Here is a 16634-nt window from a genome sequence, read left to right as displayed (position 1 = left end):
TGCGGAAACCGGGGAGCAGCGACCCCAGTAGCCAGATCTGCTGCTTGGCAGCTTGTCCAGGACTCAAAGCACGAATTCAAAATCGGATTTTCCAGTTTAAAAAAAAAAAAGGAAAAGGGACGCCCTTGGGATTTCAGCACCACCGCCCCGTGCACCTGAAGCATCCCTCTCCGGCCGGGGCCCCTGTACTTTCTGGTCGTGCACACAGCCCTGAGCTCGGGGCTGATGAGCCAGCGACAGGCTTTCTGGCCAACCACCCCCACCCCCCCGCCCCGGGCCTGGGCCGACGGGGCTTGTGACACCTGGACCCACCAGCACGCCCGAGGGAGATGCGGCCGCCAGGTCCAGATTTCAGAGAACGTGGATCCTCCCTGGCTGGATGATGAGTCAGGAGGCATCAACCGGGGTTAAGCTGCAGTACTTGGGGGTACCTGGGCCCCGGGCAGGGAGCCAGGCTCCCCCGAGCCTTCCGGTAAGGGCCGAGCAGAGCCCACGCGGCTGGCCGGGGCATGGGGGGGGGCACCCGCGGGTCCCTCGGCCACTCAGCGTGGGAGCCCAGCATGGGAAGCCCCTTCCCGGGAGGCTTGTCCGGCTCCTTAGAGCTCTTCTGTGGGTCCCCGCGTGTGTCCTTGGCCCCCGCCCCTCTCCTGCCACCCACCAGCCACGACGGTCCTCACCCCGTGTGCATACGGCCTCCCCGTTGACCAAGAGCTTCGGGGCACCACCCGAGGCTGCCTTTGCCGACCCCCGACGGGGCGGGACTCGGGTGGCGCACACTCCTCCAAGGCCCCACAGGGCCCACGCAAGAGAAACAAAACCAACGCAAGCCGGCCCCAAATACCCACAAAACCCTGCGCATCTTGTCCCCGGGTAGGACGTCACCCTTAAATCTCCGGATTTCTCCTACCTACCCCGTCACCCCCGCTCCGAGGGGAGTGTGAGCCCTGCGGTAGGGTTTGTGCTTCCAGAGAAGCTTTTCGGGGGTGCCCAATATGGACTTGCCCACCGCGCGCTCCCCAGGCCTGAGAGTGCTGCTTCGTGTGGGGACAAAAAAAGAAAAAAATATATATAGGGTTGACCATTGAACAATGCAGGGGTCGGGATGCCAACCCCCTGGGGTTTTTGCCGCCAAAAATCCCCCTATAACTTCCGAATCCCCCAAACTCCGCTATTGGGAGGCTACCGTTGACCAGAAGCTTTACTGAGAACACGGACAGTTGATCGACATCCTCGCACTTTACACTGTGACCTATATTCTTACGACAAAGTAATCTAGAGAAAAAGAAAAGTACCGTTAGGAAACCCATACGGAGGAAAACCTGCATGTGCGGCCCGCGCTGTGTTTATTGGGAAGAGCCTCGCCCGGACGCAGCCTCCGGCCCTGCAGGCTCAGGGCCCACACGAGGGGACCGGGACCAGTGGAGGCGCGTGCGGGTCACCCGTTCCAGTAATTGTCCTTGATACTCAGATTGTCCCGTATTTGGCCAGTTGCTCTTGGCTCCTGCATCCTCGGGAGCTTCCTTGCCAAGCGCCCAGACAAGCTGGTCTGGGCCCGACCGTCTCATCCCCCCCGGTCCTCCTCGGGGCGCTGGGCCTTTCGCGGGTCTGTGGTTTTGCACGTCGCTGTTGTTGTGAGAGTACACGTGAGAGCCAGCGCGGCTGGGTAAGGAAGTCCTTGGCTCTCATCTTTCCTCGAGTACCTTAAATATCTTACCCATTTTTCTCCCAGCAAAAAATGTTGCTGCCAAAATGTTTTTCAACAATCGAATTTTCTTTTCCTTATGTGTTACTTGGTTTTTGTGCCTAGGTGTCCCAAATATGTTTCTCCTTTTTATTTTTAAAGTCCAATATTTTACTAGACGATGGCTTGGAATTGGTCATTCGGGATCACTTAATTATATTAATAGTTAATTATTAATAACAATTAATAATTAATTAAAATAATAATTAATATTAATTATTAATATTATTAATTAATATTAACTAATTGATATAATTAAGCAATCCCAAATATATAAATATTAATAAATATAATTATTGATTATGTCCCCGTAATTACTTGTAGACCTTCTGTTTCCCCAAAGTTTCTGGGAGAAACGTTATTACTATCTCCTAACTATAGTTATAGTTTTGCTATTTTTTCTTTTAGTCATCAACATTTTGCTTTCTACATTTTTGGGGCTATCTTTTTATGCACATATTAATTTAAATTTTGCTAGATCTTTCTGGTAAATCAAATTTTTTATTGCTACAAAGTACCTCTTCATTCTGCCTCTTGGTTTTAAATCTTTTTTCTTTTTTCTTTTTAAAGATTTCATTTTAGGGATGCCTGAGTGGCTCAGGGGTTGAGCACTTGCCTTCAGCCCAGGGCCTGATCCTGGAGACCTGGGATCGAATCCCACATTGGGGTCCCTGCATGGAGCCTGCTTCTCCCTCTGCCTGGGTCTCTGCCTCTCTCTCTCTCTCATGAATAAATAAATAAAATCTTTAACAAAAAATAAAATAAAGATTTCCTTTTTAAACAATTTCTGCACCGCACATGGTGCTGGCACTCATGACCCCAAGATCAAGAGTTGCACGCTCCACCGACTGAGCCAGCCCGGTGCCCTGAAATTTACTTTTTCCCGATATTGATGTCTGCGCTGACATTCTTTAGGGTTTTGATTGCTGTATCCTTCCCCGTACTTCCACTTTCAGCCTTTCTCTATTTTTTATTTTAGGCATGCTTCTTATAAGCAGCTCATAATTGGATTTTGTTTTTATCAAGTCAGCCTATCTTTTAACTGCAGGATTGAGTCTATCCACATTTTAATTTAATTACTAATTCACTCAGGTTTAAATGTTATTATTTATTTTCTCTTTGTCCCCGTCTGTTTCCTTCTCTTTTCTTTCTTGCCTTCTTTAGTTCTTTTTAAATTATTTCACTCTCTTAGTTTGGTAGTCACGGTTTTCACAAAACACAGTCTTTAGTGGTCAAACTTGGAGATTACGATGCTTTTTTGAGTTATCACCTTTCTAAAAGAAATGATTACTTTGATCTTTTCGAAGACAACATGAGTACCTTGGAAAAATCTCAGCTCCGTGTGCTCACTTCTGATACACGTGCCGCTGCTGCCCCGTGTCCGCCTGAGTCGCTGCGGCTCCCGCGCAGGCCTCCACACCGCGCCCCCCACCCCGGCCGTGCCTACCGGGGCCTGCTCCCTCGGGGTCTCGGGCCAGTAAGCACAGCGTCACGGCAGCTCTCTGACGCCTCAATAATTTTTCCATTGGAGCCTGCTTTTCTAGCCAGCCGGGCCAAGCCCTCGGGTCTGGTGCACCCCCCGGCTCGGGTGGTGGCCGAGACTGCACGCGGGGCGACTGTCTGCTGGGGCTGGGGAGCCGGCCGGAGGCAGGCCTGGCTGCTCCTGGGACAGCGGATCCCACAGCGCCCTCGCCTTGGCCGTGTCCGGGGAGGCGACTTAGGCCCCGGCATGAGGGGTGACCCGGCCCTGGAGCGGGACGTGTTGCCTAGCTGTCGGGGTGGGCATCATCGCAGAGGGCACCTGGGGTGGCCTGCGCGGACCTGGGCAGATTTGGGATTGGGGCCCAGGCCCAGGGCCACTGGGGCCCACCTGGCTTCTGCGGGTCAACCCCAAATAGTCTCTTTGTTCCACTTCCACAAAGCGCTCGGTGCGGGTTCAGCAGCCTGGGGTTCACAAACTGGAGTCTGAGCCAAAGGTCAGAGCTGGCCCATCCCCGCCAGGTGCCAAAGAAAGGGGAGACCCAGCATTCCTGGAAATCGTGCACAGTCTTCCCACGGATCTGAACCAAACTGGCATTGGGGGGGACGGGGGAGGTGTCCTGCGGGACCTTCACCAGCCAGGACACGGTGTGGGGCCCGAGCCTCCACAGCTTGCACGATGCCCTCTTCTTGGTGTTGTGGACTGAACTGCATCCCCCCAAGTTCACATGTTGGAGTCCTAACCCCCCCCCCAATACTTCAAAGTGTAACTGTATTTGGGGACAGGGCTTTTGAAGAGCTACTGTAACAGTATGTGCACACGGTCCCTAATCCAGCAGGCCTGGTGGCCTTATAGGAGGATGGAGAGACACCAGGGATGACCGTGCACGCAGCAAAGTCCATGTGGGGACACGGCTAGAGGGTGGTAAGCCAAGGACACCACACCTGCCAACACCTTGATCTTAGACTTCCAGCTTCTAGGACTGTGGGAAAGTACATCCCTGTGTGCAGGCGCCCCCAGTCCACGCGGCCCTGTGGCCGGCAGCCTGGGCCCGGAGGTGGGTGCCCTGGGCGGCAGAGGCGGGGGCGCCCCCGGCCCCCCGGAGGCCTCCAGCCTGGCCGTCCCGCCGTACCTGGCTTTTCAAAACTCCCTCCCGAGTGCTTCATTTGCTGTGCCGTGTCCGGGTCTGGTCAGCCCCTGAGCTCCAGGCCCCGCTGGACGCACGGGGACCGAGGGTGGTGTCTGCTCCCCGGTGAGGTGCCAGGCCTCGGCGGGGACCCCTCGCGGCCTCCTGGGCCGTCGTGACTTGCATGAAGCCGCCACGTCTCAGCATCCGGCGCTGCTGTCTTGTGCTGTTCCTGTGATTGGGGCTCTTGGGGGCCTGACGATGACCCAAACCGAGCTGCGGCTGGGGCCTTCGGGGCAGGATGACTGGGACCGACCTGAGGACCCACGGTCCCCGGGGGAGGGAATCTGGGGCACCTGGAGCCCCGGGGCACGCCACTGCGGGGCGATGTGCCCGGGCCCAGCTGCTCCTTCCATCCGGCGGCCGCGCGGGCCCGAGGAGGCAGAGGCTGCGCCGCCTCCCGCCGGTCCTCAGTCCTCGGTCCTCTCCTCGAGGCTCCGGCCGAGCCGCCCGGGCAGCGTCCCTCTGGGGCCCTCCGCTCCTCTTATTCAAACACCAAAATGACCGTCTGAGAACCCGAGTCGCGGACAGAGTTCCTTGGGCAAGAGGCGGGTCTCGGGTAGCCCAGTGGGTGGAGCGCACCTGTGACCCGGTAGTCCTCACCTCTGGTCCCAGGCCCACGCGGGCTCCCGGCGCCCGGGGGGGTGGGCTTCGCCCTCGCCCCCCCACCCCTGGCCTCCCCTGGCTCCTGTGGGCCCCTCCCAAGCAAGGAAACAAACTCCTTAAAAATCAAAATAAAAAATGAATGAAAAAAGGAAACCAAAAGTCCAATAACCCCAGGGATGGCAGATTATTTTGCTGGTGTCACTTAATGAGCACGAGCATCCTTCAGCCTGTGTGCCTGGCCCGCCCCACAGAGCCCAGCCAAGCCGGCGAGCAGCCCACGCCGTGTCCACATGGTGACCGCTCCGGGGCGCACCTGCCACCTGCGAGCCTCCCTCCTGACCGCGCACCGAGCGCACCTGCGTGGCCCTGGAGGCGGTCACCCCGTGGCCACCTGGACCTGCTCACACGGAGCGCTGTGACCCTCGGGGACCGAGTCCTCCCTTCCAGCCTGTGGGGCTGCTCCGCGGCCCTGACCCCTGCAGAGCCACGACACGGCCCTCGGTGGCCCTGAGCGTGAAGGTCGGGTCCGAAGGAAAAGGACAGCTGGGGGTGGAGGGGGGGCTCGGGAACATGCCGGGCACTGCTCTGGGTGCTGCTCCGGGCGCTGCTCGGGGCTCGGCGGTGGGGCGGCTGCCGGCCCCAGAATTGAGTCCCCGTCGGGATCCCCACGGGGAGCCTGCTGCTCCCTGGGCCTCCACCTCTCTCTGGGTTTCTCAGGGATAAATAAAGTCTTTTAAAAAAAAAAACTGGGAAGGAAAGGAAGCGGGGGGTTGTGCACAGCACTGCACCCGCAGGCAAGCGCAGGCGACCCAGGGCCTGGGGGCAGCAGGGGCTTCCCGCGCGGCCGGACCCTGCAGTTTCCAGGCACCCTCGGGGCGGGGACTGCGGAACCTGCGCCCTGCGAGGAGGCCGTGGGGCCAGGGGGGACCTGGTCCAGGGGAGCCGGGCCGGTGGGAGCAAGGCCACTGGCACCTTGTCACCCTTCCTCCCGGGAAGGCCGGGTCACCCCAAGGACCAGTCATGCCCCCTGCGAGTCACCCCCAGGGACAGAGCCTTAGCTGCCGGAAGGGGAGGAGCTGCACACAGCACCCAGGAACCAGCATCCACATCCAGCGCCCGGGAACCAGGACTCAGGAGCCAGCCCCCAGGAACCAGGACTCGAGATCCAGCACCTGGGAACCAGTACCCGGGCACTGGGACTCAGGATCCAGCACTCAGGAACCAGGACTCGGGATCCAGCACCTGGGAACCAGGACTCAGGAACCAGGACTCAGGATCCAGCACCTGGGAACCAGGACTTGGGAACCAGGACTCAGGATCTAGCACCTGGGAACGAGGACCCGGGAACCAGTGCCCAGGAACCAGCACCCGGGAACCAGAACTCGGGAACCAGTGTCCAGGAACCAGGACTTAGGATCCAGGACTCAGGAACCAATGCCTCAGAACCAGCCGCCAGGAACCAGCCCCCAGGAACCAGCCCCCGGGAACCAGCACCCAGAAACCAGGACTCAGGAGCCAAGCGCCTGGGAACCAGCACCCGGGAACCAGGATTCAGGAACCAGTGCCCAGGAACCAGGCCCCAGGAACCAGTACTCGGGAACCAGCCCTCAGGAACCAGGACTCAGGATCCAGCACCCAGGAACCAGGACTCGGGAACCAGGACTCGAGATCCAGAACCCAGGAACCAGGAGTCGGGATCCAGTGCCCAGGAACCAGGACTTAGGATCCAGGACTCAGGAACCAGCGCCCAGGAACCAGCCCCCCAGAACCAGCACCCGGGAACCAGCACCCAGAAACCAGGACTCAGGAGCCAAGTGCCTGGGAACCAGCACCCAGGAACCAGGACTCAGGAATCAGTGCCCAGGAACCAGCCCCCAGGAACCAGGACTCGGGAACCAGCCCCCAGGAACCAGGACTCGGGAACCAGCCCTCAGGAACTAGGACTCGGGATCCAGCACCCGGGAACCAGGACTCGGGAACCAGCACCCAGGAACCAGGACTCGGGATCCAGCACCTGGGATCCAGGACTCGGGAACCAGCGCCCAGGAACCAGGAGTGGGGATCCAGCTCCCGGGGACCAACACCCAGGAACCAGTGCCTGGGAACCAGCACCCGGGAACCAGGACTCAGGAACCTGCGCTTGGGAACCAGCACCCAGGAACCAGGACTTGGGAACCAGTGCCTGGGAACCAGCACCCGGGAACCAGGGCTCGGGAACCAGCCCTCAGGAACCAGGACTTGGGAACCAGTGCCCAGGAACCAGGACTTGGGAACCAGCACCCAGGAACCAGGACTCGGGAACCAGCATCTGGAACCAGGACTCAGGAACCAGTGCCCAGGAACCAGGACTTAGGATCCAGGACTCAGGAACCAACGCCCAGGAACCAGCCCCCAGGAACCAGCACCCAGGAACCAGCACCCAGAAACCAGAACTCAGGAGCTAAGTACCCGGAAACCAGCACCCGGGAACCAGGATTCAGGAACCAATGCCCAGGAACCAGCCCCCAGGAACCCAGACTCGGGAACCAGCCCTCAGGAACCAGGACTTGGGATCTAGCACCCAGGAACCCGGACTCGGGAACCAGCACCCAGGAACAGGACTCAGGATCCAGTATCTGGGAACGAGGACCCGGGAACCAGTTCCCAGGAACCAGCACCCGGGAACCAGTTCCCAGGAACCAGCACCCGGGAACCAGGACTCAGGAACCAGTGCCCAGGAACCAGGACTCGGGATCCAGCACCCAGGAACCAGGAGTCGGGATCCAGTGCCCAGGAACCAGGACTTAGAATCCAGTACTCAGGAACCAGTGCCCAGGAACCAGCCCCCAGGAACCAGCACCCGGGAACCAGCACCCAGGAACCAGGACTCAGGAACCAGTGCCCAGGAACCAGCCCCCAGGAACCAGGACTCGGGAACCAGTGCCCAGGAACCAGGACTCGGGATCCAGCACCCAGGAACCAGGAGTCGGGATCCAGTGCCCAGGAACCAGGACTTAGAATCCAGTACTCAGGAACCAGTGCCCAGGAACCAGCCCCCAGGAACCAGCACCCGGGAACCAGCACCCGGGAACCAGGACTCGGGAACCAGCACTCCGGAACCAGGACTCGGGATCCAGCACCCAGGAACCAGGACTCGGGAACCAGCACCCAGGAACCAGGACTCGGGAGCCAGCGCCCGGGAACCAGGACTTGGGAACCAGCACTCAGGAACCAGGACTCGGGATCCAGCACTGGGAACCAGGACTCGGGAACCAGCGCCTGGGAACCCAGCTCCCGGGGACCAACACCCAGGAACCAGGACTCAGGAACCAGTGCCTGGGAACCAGCACCCGGGAACCAGGACTCAGGAACCTGCGCTCAGGAACCAGCACCCAGGAACCAGGACTCGGGAACCAGCGCCCAGGTACCAGGACTCAGGAACCAGCGCCCGGGAACCAGCCCCCAGGAACCGGCACCTGGGAATCAGGACTCAGGAGCCAGTGACCGGGAACCAGCACCCGGGAACCAGGACTCGGGAACCGGCACTCAGGAGCCTGGACTGGGGATCCAGCACCTGGGAACTAGCACCCGGGAACCAGGACTCGGGATCCAGCACCTGGGACCAACACCCGGGAACCAGCACTGGGGAACCAGGATTCGGGATCCAGTGCCTGCATCCAGCACCGGGAGGCTTGGGCCCCTGTGGCCGCGGCGAGGACTGGGGGGCCACCTCCCCGCCCCAAGGTCCCGGGGCCGGAGCTCCCAGGTCTGGCGGCCTCTGTGCTGCTCCCGCCTTCTGCCTCCAGGCTCCAGAGGGAAGGTACCTGGTTCTTTCCTCCTGCACCGGGTGAGGGTGCAGGCGGGTGGTAGGAGCTGGGCGGGCTGCTGCGGGGAGGCCTGGAGGGCCTGAGACCCGAGAAGGAAGCCAGGAGCAGGGTGGGGGTCCCGGGCCCCGACGGCTAGGAGGCCGAGGCTGCTGAGCCCAAGCCCTGCTGCCCCCGCCTCGGCCCGGGCTCCCTCCTGCAGATAGTCACACCCACTTACTTTTGCTCAAGTGCACTCGTACAGGGGGTCCCCGAAGCTGGAAGCACCGCCCAAAGCCTGGATCCCGCAGGGCCTGCTGCTCCACTGCCTGGTGCACCCAGCGCCCCTCGGCCCGGCCGTGGCCCTGAGGGAAGGAGCCTGCCGAGGGGCCGGGTGTCTGCACCGCCCAGCGGGCTGCCAGGAGCATCCTGCATGTCCAGGCCCAGGCTGCGCCTGCGGGGAGAGGGAGGCCTGGCTCCCTGGCCAGTGGGGGGGGACCCTGGGCTCGTCGTGGGGACCAGCCTTGTCTCCGGGGTGGAGGATGCAGCGTCCTTCCCCGCAGCCTGGTGTCCTCGGGGCGCCACCGACAACTGTTGGGGCCTTGGGTGACGGGGGCGCCCACAGGGGAGGATCCTGAGGACGAGGCCATAGCGGCCTGGGCCAGGCCCCCGGATGCCCCCGGATGCCCCCTGGCAACCGTACCACCGCTGGTTCAATGTGGCGAGGACGCAAAGCCGCTGTGGGTGCTGCGCCCAAAGCTGAACTTGGAGGCTCGGATCCGGCTCCAGGCAGCAGAGGGCGGGGGCGGTGCTGGTGGCTCCGGGCAGCACAGACCTGGAGTGGGGAGTGCGGGTATCCCGGTACCTGGGACGGGGGGGGGGGGCAAAAACAGCGAAAGCCTCTGAGGGGTGGGGAGGCAGTTGCCTCTGCTCAGGTCGTGGTCCCAGGGTCCTGGGATGGGGCCAGACTCCCTGCTCCCGGGGTTGGCTTCCCAGCTCCTCACCCCCAGCCCCGCTTCTGCGCTGCTCTCTGTGGTTTTCTCTAAAAGCCTCTCCGGGAGGGCTAGTCACGCAGAAGGGTCTGCGGCCATGGTTCTCCCCAGAGATGGTGCTGGGGGGGGCAGGTAGGGGGGTCAGGGCAGGGGGGATGGGAGGTCAGTGCACGGGTGGGGGTGGGGGGGGTGCTGGGGGGCAGGTAGAGGGGTCAGGGCAGGGGGGATGGGAGGTCAGTGCACGGGTGGGGGTGGGGGGGGTGCTGGGGGGCAGGTAGAGGGGTCAGGGCAGGGGGGGCTGGGAGGGAGGTCAGGGCACGGCCGCCGGGTCCTGCCCCCAGCCCGTCAGCAAGGCGAGGCACACGGGGCCGCGGGGCCTAAGGGCGCCCAGTGAGATGGGAGGGGCTGTGGCCGGCGGGGCGGGAGCTGGTGCGAGGCTTGGGCTCCCCAGCCGCCCTTGTCTGCACCCCTTGCACCCTAGATGTATCTCGGTGCGCTGGACGCCACGGCGGTGGGCTTGGGACACAGACCCGGGTGCTAAACCTGCCCCCCGCTTTGCCTTGGGGGGTCACCTTGGCGCCCTGGGCCTCGGCCCCCCCCATGCACTGGTGGAGTGTGTCCTTGCTCTGACCATCTGTCAGGAGAAGCGAGGGGTGGGGGGGAAGCAGGGGAGGCCCAGGCCCGCAGTGCGCCCGCCAGCACCTGCCCTGCAGCAGGAGGGCCCCGCGCCCCGGGGATGGCCGCCTCCTCCAAGGGGCTGGGGGGGGCTTGGGGACAATGGAGGGGGAGGACCTGGTCCACCGTCGTGGCACGGAGCAGCGCCCTGAGCCTGGGCCTGCTTGTGGCCAGCAGGGGCCGCAGACGCCGGGGCCCCGGGGGAAGGGGCTGCAGGCGGCGCCCTGGGGGGCGGGGGGGACACGGCTGGGCCCTGGGGGGCGGAACTGCGAGGGCCACGCGGACGGCCCATCAGGGGCTGTGGGTGCCCCCCACCCTGACCCACAGCACCCCAGCCGGGTCGGCCTCCCCTGCTGGTGCTGGAGGGGGGCCTAAGGGGACTCCTCGCACCCTGGGGCGGCCTGGGCGTCTCCTCAAAATAGAAGAATGTCCTGTGACGTGCGGACACGGTCCCGTGCAGCCATCGGGCCCAGGCTTGTCCGGTCCACTGTCCTGTGGCTGCTTCCACCGCGCGGGCGGGCAGCCTGTGGAGCATCAAGGATGCGTGGCCGGGTGCGGGGACACTGTGCCTCCCCCAGGAGCACCTGCACCTTGACTGTCATGTCGGGTCAAGGGGACAGAGTCCCTCCGGGGGGTTTAGACGGCTCCCTGGCAGGGGGCTCCCGGGACGGCCGTTCCAGAAGGTGCGTGTCACCCGGAGGCCGCAGCCAGGACAGGGGACCAGTTTCTAGCCCCACCGCCAGCAGCTGACCCTCACGTGGCTGCGGCCGTGCCCCTGTCCTGTGGCTTGTGTCATCCAGTTGCCGGGTGCCCCCTGGCCCCCAGCAGCGAGGTGGCGGGGCCGCCGGGAGGCCGCGGGGGGGCGGCAGGTGCACCTCCTCCTGTCCAGGTGGGGGGGGTCCGAGGGGCCGCAGGCCTGCCCCAGCCGCCCGCGTCACGACCCCTGCTCTGGCGCCCAGCCGGTCACACACTCGTGGCCCCCGCGCCACCGACACCCGGTTGTTGTCCAGCCCCGCGGAAGGGCCCGGCCCAGACGGGTGTCACTGTGCGGCAACACGGGGCAGTTCCCACTGGCCGCCGGAGAGACCCATGGACGGCCCGGAACCCCGGCCCAGGGTGGCTGTGGCCGCCTCTCATGGCAGCGTGTGCGGGGACACGGCGACCGTGACCCCGGGCAGAAACGCGAGCTGTGCGCGGACCCGGCCCCTGGGAGGGCGGGAGGGGGACTCGCGGGGACCGGGTGATCCGGAGGCGCTGGCCTTCACCAACTGGGCGGAGGACTGGGGGGGTGCCGGGGGGCTCAGCGGTGGGCGGCCCAGGCCGTGACCCGGGTCCTGGGATTGAGGCCCGCGTCGGGCCCTGCACGGAACCTGCTTCTCCCTCTGCCTGCGTGTCTGCCTCTCTGTGTCTCTCGTGAATAAATAAATAAAATCTTTACAAAAACCCCAAGCCTCCAGGGAGTGGCTTCCTTTCGTGGCCGTCCCTGTTCTGGTTCCTAGAGACAGCTGCTCCCACAGCACCGGATCCGCCTTGTCCCCGCGGGCCACGGCCAGGAGCAGGTGGTGGCCACAGTTCCTTGGCCCCGGGCCCGCCGGAGCGCCTGGCGTGTGACCCCAGCCCGCCAACAGACCGAGGCTCCTCAGAGCACCCCCCCTCCAGAGCACCCCACAGCCTGGAGCCCGAGCCTGGATGCTGGCGACAAGCTGCGTCACCTGGGCCTCCTGGCAGGCAGCGGATCTGCCGCTCGGCGCTATCTTCAGCCTTCCTGCTCCTCTTCCCAGGAGGAAGGACTTCGATCCGCAGAAGGCGGCCCCAAGCTGGGTCCCCAAAGCCCTGGGGAGACCCGCGTGGTAGGGGGACTCAGCTGGCCAGGGACCGGGGCTGGCCCAGGAGACCAGCCTTAGTGGGAGGGAGTGGGGAGGCGGCTGGCGGGGCGAGGCCTGTGGCGGAGTGGGGAGCGGAGTGGGGAGCGGAGGCGCCCTCCCGGGATGCATCCGGCCCACGGCTGTCACCTGCCCCCAGAGGCCCAGCCCTGTCCGCACCCGGGTGTCCTCGGGCCATCAAGGCCAGGAGCACCTGCGCTGCTGGGCTGAAGGCCACCTTCTTATCTCCTCGTGGTCGGGCTCAGAATCAGCCCCCCTCCCCCCACCCCCCTACGCCCCCCCTGCACCCGGGCTCCTCCCCCCTCCCCCTGCTGGATGATAGCAGATCCCACCCTGAACCCGGGTCGGACAGCTCTGGGAGGCCTCCGTGGCCAGCCACTGCCTGGTCTGCCTCCAGTTCCGTGGGGTGCACCTCCTGGGCCCCGTAGTGAGGCTGAGTGGGGACCCCCCTGTCAGAGCACAGGGCTGCTGTGGGGACAGTGGACAGGAGGCAGCGACGTGGGGCCCGCGCACAGGGAGTGGGTGGTACAGCGCCGTGCAGGAGAGCGGGTGGTTAGGGACGCCACGGGACAGGCGGGTTGGTCTGAACGAAGCCTCCACACCGGGGACTCCCAGAGCTCCGAGTGCAGAGGGGCCTGGCGGGGTGCGGGGTCTGGGCCGCCGCTTCGGTTCTGAGGACCTTGGCGAGCCCCATCTGCAAAATGGGCAACCAGCCTGCCCAGGATCGGCGGAGGCGTCAGACACAATCATCTAAGGGACTCCTTCCGGAATGAAGTCATAAAAGGAAAGTGAGGTGCTTGAGAGAGCGAGCCGAAGCCCCCATGTCTGAGGACTCGGCCGGGGAGGGGGCCTGTCCGCGTGGCTTCCGGCCTCCCGCCGCCCTGCCGGGTCCCCCCCCCCCCCCCCGCCCCCGTTTGCGCCCTTCCTTGACCAGACGCTCACGGCCGGGTGCAGCTTTCCATCTGCACAGAGGCGGCCTCTGAGCCTGGTGCCCCGAAACCCATGATGGGGGCCTCCCGGCCGCCCAGGGCAGGTCAGCTGCTGTGATCCTGCAGGATGCGCTGTCCCCACCCAGTTCCGGAGACGCGTGAGCGCCGCGGGTGCCCAAGGAGCCGGTGCGCGGTCAGGGCTCGTGGGAGGCGGAAAGCACCGAGGCCCAGCCGCTCGGCTCCTGGAGGTGCAGGGGGCGAGGGGCTCACTTTCATCTCGAATGTGGATCTTGTTCTGCCAAATGCCAATTGCTCATCCATCAAGATCACACACGGGGCTTCAAAGAGATTCCGGGCCTGCAGCTTGAAGCAGTAACCCCCCCACGTGTCCCCACGACTGGCACCGCAGGCCTGGCCGGCCTGGCCCGCTCCGACTGGGCCTCGACCTCTGGGGCGGCCCGGCACCAGTGCTTCTGCTCTTGGACCTCTGGTCAGGAGGTGGAAGCGTCTGGAGCACACGCCCTCCGCACTGGTTTCTGGTCCCTTTGTACACGCGTGAGTGATTTCTTCAAGATCCAAGTGGCAGAGCGACGGACCCGTCGAGGGAGCTTTGCCGGGTCAAACCGCTGTTCACAGAGGCCCTAAGGCTTGAGGAAGCCCACCCAGGTGGCTCCACGCGGCCCCAGTGCTACGCAAGCTTGCCCCGCGACGCCGGGTACGGATCTGGCAGCAAGGGACCGGGGACTCGCACTCAGGTGGCTTTCTCCAGACCTTGGCACGGGCGGTGGCGGGCCTAGGAACCGGCTGGCGAGCCCCGCAAGGACCCACAGCAGCCCCCGCCCCTCCCACGGGCCCGCAGGCCGGTTCCTCCGCGGAACCCGCGCCGGGTGGATAAACCGCAGAGATGTCAGCCTTCTCAGAAGGGTGCCGATGGCCTGACTTTCCAGATAAAACCGTTAGCGGGGAGCCTGCGTCTCCCTCTGCCTGTGTCTCTGCCTCTCTCTGTGTCTCTCAGGAATAAATAAATAAAACCTTTTTAAAAAAACTTCTTAAATGGTGAAAACCTCCGCCATGTGGTGTAGGCGACTTAGGCGTGCTGTTAGACCCTTGTTCAGTCCTGTTTAAGCCTTGCGGCATGAGGGACCCCCCCACCCCGGTACAGGTGTGGGGAGCACCTCGGGGGGATGTGCCTCGCTGATGCTAGGTGCGGGCACCGCGGGGACCGAACGGGTGCGCCCGGGCCCCAGTGAGCCCGCCCTCCGACCCGCGAGCCGGGGATTCGGGCCAGGATCCCCTGAACCGGCTCACAGCTCGGTGCTAGTCTTCCTGAAAGTGGGTTTTGACTCGGGGCAGTTTACTTTTACCCTAAGCTACTTAGACTTTTAAGCCTCAGCTTTCCCTCCTGCAAAATGGAGAGGGCGCGGGTGCCCGGGGCTGCAGCGAGGTCCAGGGTACGCGCCAGTCCCCTAAAGGTAGTGTTCTAGACCCCAAGGGCCTTGGGCTTTGGGCTTGCTTTGCTTTTTAGCAGCACCTTGTATTTTTTCAGGGCCTTGATGGGTTTTAAGAACCAGAACAAGGGGGACGCCACGCAGGAGAGCAAGTGAGTCACTCCGGCATCTCTAGAACTTCATTTCTGGAGTTGCAGGCAATCCTCACAGGTAATCATTCCCATTTTACAGATGAGGAAAATGAGACTCAGGGGACACAACCTGCAAAATATAGGGTGAGATGCCCTCCGTCAAAGCCCGTTAAAGGAACTTGAAACCAAGTCCAAAGCTGGAAGATGAGCTTTGTGGGGCTAGTCCAGCAGCAACTTCCAAGACGAAACGACCAGAAAAGCAGGGGAGATGACTAACAAATGAGCTGTAGTCTACAGGGTGGCATACTCGGCTCCTGTCAGTGTTCTCCTCGGACGTCAAGGCCTCAGAGACACAGACTTGGAGTCCATCTGATCCATCTCCTACCTGGAAAGGTTTACCTAAGGGCGTCCCCGCGGCGATGACCGGAGGGAGAGCGGAGCGGAGGGAGGTGAAGGAGGTCAGGGTTCAGGGAATGGAGTAACAGCAAGCAAAGCTGACTCCTCAGTAAAGAAAGTAAAAGCGAAGGGACCATTTCTCTGATCCTTGGCCACAAATACAGTCTTTGACCCGAGGGTATACTTTCCAGGAAGCACCAGGAACCACCTGCTCGGGAAGAGGGAGCATAAGGCGTGATCCCGACCAAGAGTGCCCACCGCAGGCCTCGGCGCGAGAGTGAGATTGCTTTGGTTTTCGCGTGGATCCAGACAAGCCACCGGGACAGGTCAGGGAAACGAGACACTTCTGGAGCCCGTTTCCTCGACTGCAAGACGAGATGGTGGCTCTCAGAAGGGCATTCTGGGAACCTTCACCATGTACCGAAGACACCCAGCGAGGTATGTCCAGCCTCTAGGCATCTGGAGCTTCCAGCCTTGAAGGGGAACGTCCGAAGCCACCGCACTGGTGGCTCAGCACGTGCGTAAAGGAGAATGTACTTCCCGAGAAGCGCAAATTCAGGCACGTATGGGATGGAGGGAGGGAAGCTGCCACTGAACCGGACACAGCCAAGAGCCAGTTCATAATCTATCCTGCGTTTTTGTCAATAGTCAGATACAGGAAAAAAGTCCTCAGCTGAGACAGTACAGATTGTTTTAAAAAAAGTAGCTTTAAAAGCAGCTTTCGGACACCCAATTATTTTCACGCATATGCAATTCTTAAAATTATTTCCAGCAAGTTCCTGGACACTCCACCAACATGGAAGAAATGAACCAGGCCATATCTCCGGTTTTGCTCTGCGGTTTTAAGATCTTACCTTCAGAAAAATTTTGCCTCACAAATATTAACCACTTCTTAATAATAAATAGGCATGGCTGTTGATTGACTATCAGTCTTCTAATGGTCACCCCCAACAGTGAACCTCGAAGGCTGTAACTAAAGGTTATTTACACATGTTCAGCACCGGTGACATCCACAAGCTACCAATTTTTGAAACTTTTTTTCTGCTTGTGACTTTGTCTTTAAAGCACAACGCAGTTTCCCTATTTCAGCACAAAACATCTATGACTCAGGTAGATGTGAAATCACTACCCTATTCAGGTCACTTGTTATGAGGTCTCGGTAATTCCCCTGAAACTGCAGGAACAGACAATGTCAAGAGTTCCACTGTTTGCTTTTGATCTTGGGAAAGGTCATGGGAGATAAGAGCCTTGGCACTTCAAAATAGAGAAATACGTATGACTTACTTGTTTTTTTATTTTTTTTGACTTGTTTTAAATAATAACTATTGCATTCCTACCACGCCAGAATCACATTAAAAAAAAAAATCCTGTAATGTTTCAATTAG

This window comes from Nyctereutes procyonoides, unplaced genomic scaffold (genome assembly GCF_905146905.1).
Source record: "Nyctereutes procyonoides isolate TBG_1078 unplaced genomic scaffold, NYPRO_anot_genome, whole genome shotgun sequence".
Taxonomy (NCBI): Eukaryota; Metazoa; Chordata; class Mammalia; order Carnivora; family Canidae; genus Nyctereutes; species Nyctereutes procyonoides.
The sequence above is the reverse complement of the archived record's forward strand: the minus strand, read 5'-3'. Positions refer to the sequence as shown.